Source organism: Cucurbita moschata, unplaced genomic scaffold (genome assembly GCF_002738365.1).
Source record: "Cucurbita moschata cultivar Rifu unplaced genomic scaffold, Cmos_1.0 Cmo_Scf00028, whole genome shotgun sequence".
NCBI lineage: Eukaryota > Viridiplantae > Streptophyta > Magnoliopsida > Cucurbitales > Cucurbitaceae > Cucurbita > Cucurbita moschata.
The window spans coordinates 480,073-486,072 of NW_019268544.1; the positions used below are offsets into that span (position 1 = coordinate 480,073).

At 42.7% G+C, this 6,000-nt stretch overlaps 1 long non-coding RNA gene and 1 other non-coding gene across 2 annotated transcripts in view; both read right to left on the minus strand.

The window, feature by feature from the left end:
• Positions 1–4,427, minus strand: part of LOC111463412 — a 21,007-nt gene extending 16,580 nt beyond the window's left edge. Inside the window, exon 1 of the long non-coding RNA XR_002713882.1 lies at positions 4,407–4,427. This is a non-coding gene — a long non-coding RNA (uncharacterized LOC111463412). The remainder of the gene's footprint in view (positions 1–4,406) is intronic.
• A 1,332-nt stretch (positions 4,428–5,759) lies between these two features.
• TRNAF-GAA lies at positions 5,760–5,832 on the minus strand. Its single transcript has one exon. It is a non-coding gene; the product is annotated as a tRNA-Phe (tRNA).
• Between the last annotated feature and the right edge of the window lie 168 nt (positions 5,833–6,000).

The window sequence follows — 6,000 nt, forward strand, 5'->3', positions numbered from 1 at the left end:
AGCGGATCATTTCTGATGAGGAGAATGATTCGGAGTTCTTGCAGAGTGTAACCGTGCAGCGATTCAAAGAGCCGTTCATTTTTGGAAAAAAGTTACACAACATAGTTTATTTATTATTTTTTCTTTTTTTATTTTGTCTTTCTAATTATTTAGAATCTATTTAATAGATTTATATATTAAATTAATTTTTAATAAATTAATTATTGTTTATAATAAGAATATTAGTGGGAATAGACTCTTTCCTGCCCCTAGGTCTTAAGCAGCATGTAGCAAAGATCGATTTGAGATTCAGGACCTGAAAACAGAAGCCTCAGTGTTCCAGCTTAGAGGGAAAAGCACCGTACTATTGCATCATATTAATTTACACATTGATTTTTCGTTGGAGACCTCCTAGGCCCACTCCCCCCGGAAAACCGCCTGTTTAGCAATCGAGCTACGAGGGCTGCCTGCCTAAGCTAAGCATTCCATCTATCATCTCAGTCGAGTCGATCCGATTCATTCGTTCTTAGTCTCTCGATAAGGGAAGAGAGAACTTATGACTTCCCGGATGGAGAGGGATTCGAACCAGGGAATATCGTATAAGGTGTAGGAGTTCCATCTGGTTCGTGAAGTAGTGAATGAGCGAAGCTGTTCAATCGACAGGTTCATGAGCTGCAAGGAATTGACTCTCCCGAACAGGCGAAGCAGCGAAGACAAAGGAGAGGGTCGCAAGTGATTGAGTTCAGTAGTTCCTCATATAAAATTATTGACTCTAGAGATATAGTAATATGGAGAAGACTAAATTGTTTCAAGCACCGACAGAACCAGAAGCGTCCCTTGTTTCAAAGAGAGGAGGACGGGTTATTCACATTTCATTTGATGGTCAGAGGCAAATTGAAAGCTAAGCAGTGGTAATTCTAAGGATTCCCGAGGGGAAAAATAGAGATGTCTCCTACGTTACCCGTAATATGTGGAAGTATCGACGTAATTTCATAGAGTCATTCGGTCTGAATGCTACATGAAGAACATAAGCCCGACAGGAGTGAGGTTCCGGCACTCTCATTCTAGAACTGTAAAGAAAGCAGAATGCAGCTCTCTCTTTTCGTCAGGTGTAGGTTCAGGATAATGACATTAATAGGAAAGGGCCGAAGCCAAGGGGAAGGAGAGAAGGATCATTCTTGCTGAGTCTCCTTTTGCTTACTCAATCAACCTACTTACTCCCTTCTTCTCAGCCAACTGCCCATTAATTAATCAATTCTATCCTAGATGACTGTAAAACCGAAAGCCCGATCCAGCAATATCGCGTGAGTGAAGAAGGGCAATGCCGCTTGTAAAGCTCTGCTCCTTGCTTCCTTAAGCCACCATTCAGGAGTCGAGGTTGAGTTGTCGGAGATCGGTTGAGGCGGAGACTAGTGCCCGGAACCTCTTGGTCGAGCCGAGCTGCTTTCGCTCCTTATACTGGATTCCCTGCCCTGAGGAGGTAAAGCTATTTGAATTGAAGAACCTTTTCCTCTATTTCTTGATCTGATCCTTATTCATCAAGTAAAGAAAGACTGAACGCCGGCCGCCGTAGGTGCCTCCACATGAGCTTCGGGTAACCAAATATGAACTGGTACCATAGGCACTTTGACGGCGAAAGAGGCGAAAGAAGCAATCCATAGAAAGATTTGGCGCCGCTCACTAAATTCAGTGGTTAATGAGATTTGTAAATCGGTGGTTCCTGTTTGGAGAAGAATCACACTCTGGTTGGGTTCATTGTATTTTGATTGATACCACTCACCGCTTACTAAGTCTTTAGCTGGACCTTTGTGTTTAAGTAGAAGTATATCTACATTTTGAGTCACTAATAGATAGGATTTAGGTGCTAAGAAGTAACGGCTTGCTCGGGCTCCTCTTTCTTGCTTGCTTTAACTCCTTTTAGTCATTCTCCTTCACCTTTGACTGATTGAAGAGTAACCAAAGCATATGAAATTCGTTCTCCTTAACTCCAGTTTGCTTCTTTCACTCCTCTCCCGGAACCCCTTGTATTCAGGAACAGCTCTTTACTCCTGAGATTCCTAGAGGCATACCGTCAGAAAAGCTTCCTTGACCAATTGGGTAGATCAAGAAAACAGCAGTAGCAGCTGCAACAGGAGCTGATGTAAAGCCGCTAATGAATTGACTTTCTTTCTTTCCTGGAAACTGCTGAACCTCCTCTTAAGGTTTCACAGCAAAGCTCTTTCCCCGGTATTCCCTGAGCTATTTCCTGAACCAGATTGAACAGTAAACAAAACAAAGACTGAAGATTCATTCTCTCTCCTTCACCACTTTTTCTTCCTATTTCTTCTTGAACGAGGTAAATAGGCTAATGAATTTACTGATTGACCAGCCCAAAAGCCAGCCATCTTTATCAATCTACGCTCATTGATGAGACGGCGACATAGAAAAGAAAGTCTACCGATTCATTCCTTCCTTCTTCTTTTTTCACTGAAAAGTCAAAAAGAGAGAGAACCTTGGGAAGTTGATTTAATAGGGTGGGATCGAGGATGGAATCGAATAGCGAATACACTTGCGGTTAAGACAGGTCCTGCATCTCCTACCTAATGCATTGTCAATAGCAGATTTGAACCGGTAATACGAGGATTTTCAGTCCTCTGCTGTACTAACTGAGCTATACCGGGTAGTTAGTCAAGACTGCAGCAAAAGAAAATTAATGATCCATCCCTTCCTGACTTATAGGGAAATGAATGAATGGAAAGAAGGAACCTAGGCTTCGCGCTCTACAAAGAGAGAGGGCTAAGGCAAATGCCGACCTAATCCAAGGTGTTGATCTATTTGATGTAGAAACTTCTAGGGGATAAGGCCCGCAGCGCGGCGTAGAGATACTTAGGTTTGACGTTAGACTGTGAATAGGCCACTACCTTGCTCCTATCGCGGGTTGGTATTGGATACTGTTCAGATTGATGGTTTTCGTAGTTGTTAACATAAATCTGAACGGATCAACCTGTCGGGCTCCATCCACTGAGTGCCAATGCCGAAGGCGTAGTGGCATTTCCTTCGGTTACTGCATTTTTGCAGGGTGAGTGAGGAAAAAACTTATTAAGTCTCGCTTTCTCGTGTTTTTTGGAACCTATTTATGAAGGAACAGCTCTTGCTTGATGAATTCTCCTTCTTTTACAAGGTCAAGCCGCTAATGAATTTACTGTCCCTGATGGAACTCATTCTCTTTTTTGAGCTTTCCTCTGGCTTGGCTGGCTCCTTGTAAAGCTAAATGAATGAAAGAAGAAGATCTTCCTCTCGAGTAAATAATGAATGAAATCCTTTACTGTCGAGCTACTTAGACGATATTCCCTGACCGTAACCTTATACTGTATTCCCTTCCCTTATTTCTGGAGGTAAAGCTGCTAATGAATTGAGTTACTCTACCTGAACTGTAAAAGAAGAAGAAAGATTAATTCGCACAGGACAGGAAGGAAAGACGACAGAGGAATTCTTTAACTGATCTTGATTTGATCCTGAACCTATTCATTCGTCTTTCATGGTGGACTCTCTTGTAAGTAAACTCATGAACCAGATTGAACTGTAAACAAGGGGAAGGATATTACCTGATTTTTGTATGGATTCTTTCTCCTTCACCTTTCCCGTCGAGTAAAGAAAAGACTGAAGATTTATTCGACTTAACAGATCCGGATCGTAGTAGTCAAGGTCCTACATATAAGCCTGAAATCCCAACATTGGGCTTGATATGCTTTCTCTTCCATTTCTTGATATGTAGATCCAAAATGATGAATGGGATTGTGGCACTTCACTCCCCGCCAATGCGTAAGGATGCCCCCGAAAAGAATGGAACGCTGCTTCGCTCTGCTAGCATAACCACTAACTCGGCGGAAACAGCACACAGTGGATTGTGGCCGACTTGCAGTGATCCATTTTGTCTCGGGTGAGATGGACCAAAGTCTCAGAGGTCGGGAGTTGTAATAAGGGTGCCCAGGGTCGGATCGAAGGGTTGTCCATTGGGATTGGGCATGGACGAGCACTGGGCCAGCATTGATGACAAAATGACAAAGAGAGAAACTTCTCCCCCCCGGGTCGTCGCTGCGTCTGGCCCGTCCTCTAGGCACCTTTGGAAGGCAGGGAGTGTGACAACGTACACGCTTCCCTTTACTCCATAGGGCCTGATCATTGCAGGGTTTGGTGGCCCGAAATTGACTTGGCTTCGCCAAAAGGCCTCATCTCTATCAGCCCGGCTCGCGGGAGCGAGACCAAGCCGAGGAGAGTAAGCCCTTCCCACGTGTCAAGTTGAATAAATTCATCCTCAACCAGAGAGATCAACCTGCGCCTTTCATTTGAGGCGGCGGCGCAGAACTCAGACGAAATTGTTTTGCTACGGTATTCCCAACTATCGGATTTTCAGGAAGGAACCTGACCCGGAACGAACCTTCAAACACTCCTCTCCTTTACAGTCGAGCGGCTTCGCCCCCGCTCTTTCCCGAGTGAAAGAGTGTTTGAAGTCGAAGAGAAAGAGAAAGAAGGAAGAATGAGGATTTCCTGACAGTTAACTCTCATTGATTCTTCGATAGGATTGACTTCCTTAATGAAAGAACTGAACACTGCATAGTATAGATATCTGCCCAGGTACATAAGGAACGGTTACATTCAGAACAGTTACTACTACTAGGAACAGTTACACCGTAAACATCGGTCGAAAGATTCTCCGCAAACCACTCACTAATACTTGACCACTAAGATTGCTTTGTGAAACTCGGATGTGATGGTTGACGTAGTTGTTAACATATACCATCCGAGACCCAATCTTTAATGTAAGGCTCCATCCACTGAGTGCCAATACCGAAGGCGTAGTGGCATTTCCTACAAATTCCTTTCGGCGGCAGTCAGATACTAATTCAGTCTTCCCATTCATTCCCAGCCTTCTTTCTTCTCCCTAAGAATTGAGGCTAAAAAGGCACTAATCACTCGGCCCCTTTCCTATTCTGCCTTGCCGCCTATTAAGAGAGAGAATAGGTCCCGTTGAAGCGGCCCGCCTTTATTCATCTCTACCAGCTGCCACGCACGACCCAATCCAATAGGAACGATTTCTTCTCCCCTCTCCTTTCCAGTCTCGCTACTTATTCATTCCTTACTCCCTCTCCCCTCTCCTCTTCTCGTCTCGCGCTAGACAGCGAAGATTGGGTAAAATGTGAGACTGGTTTTGGTTTCTAATAATTCAGGAAAGGGATTCTCATAGTCCCCTGGATGAGCCGAGCTAATAGGATGAACTAAATGAGTTCTACATTATGAACTATGTATCACGCATATCACTTAGATGTGCTTTAGAAAGTCACGTAGGGGGAAATGAAGAAATCTAATATGAAAAGAGGAAAAATCAAAATACATGAAAAGAGAATCGGATTCTATTTGTACTGTATCGGAGATGAATCTTGGCCATTCCCGCCTTTCAACTCCCCTAGACTAGACTTTTGGGTCTTATAACGAACTATTTGAACCTTTCAAATATGTATAAAGTATTAATTGAACGTGAGGAGACAGAGTATGAACAAATAAAAAAGAAGAGGAAACAAAATAAAATTCTTTTCTTTTACATATCTATATCCATCCTTTACATATTTATATATGTATCCTCTTTATCTTTACTTGTGTATTTTACTCATCTATAAATAGAGTAAAAAATATATATAGTTTAGTTAAAGGGTATATTTCCAGACATCATGATGTATCGGTATTTTTCATAATCTATTTTATTAATGAATCTGTAGAATAGATACGCATACAAATTCATGATGTGCCAAGAACCAGATTTGAACTGGTGACACGAGGATTTTCAGTCCTCTGCTCTACCAACTGAGCTATCCCGGCCATTTCCGACACATTAGACGTATTTATTTTCAATAGCAGATTTGAACCGGTAATAGGAGGATTTTCAGTCCCCTGCTATACTAACTGAGCTATACCGGCCATTTCCTACAAATTATCCTTATTGTCAATAGCGGATTTGAACCGGTAATACGAGGATTTTGAGTCCCC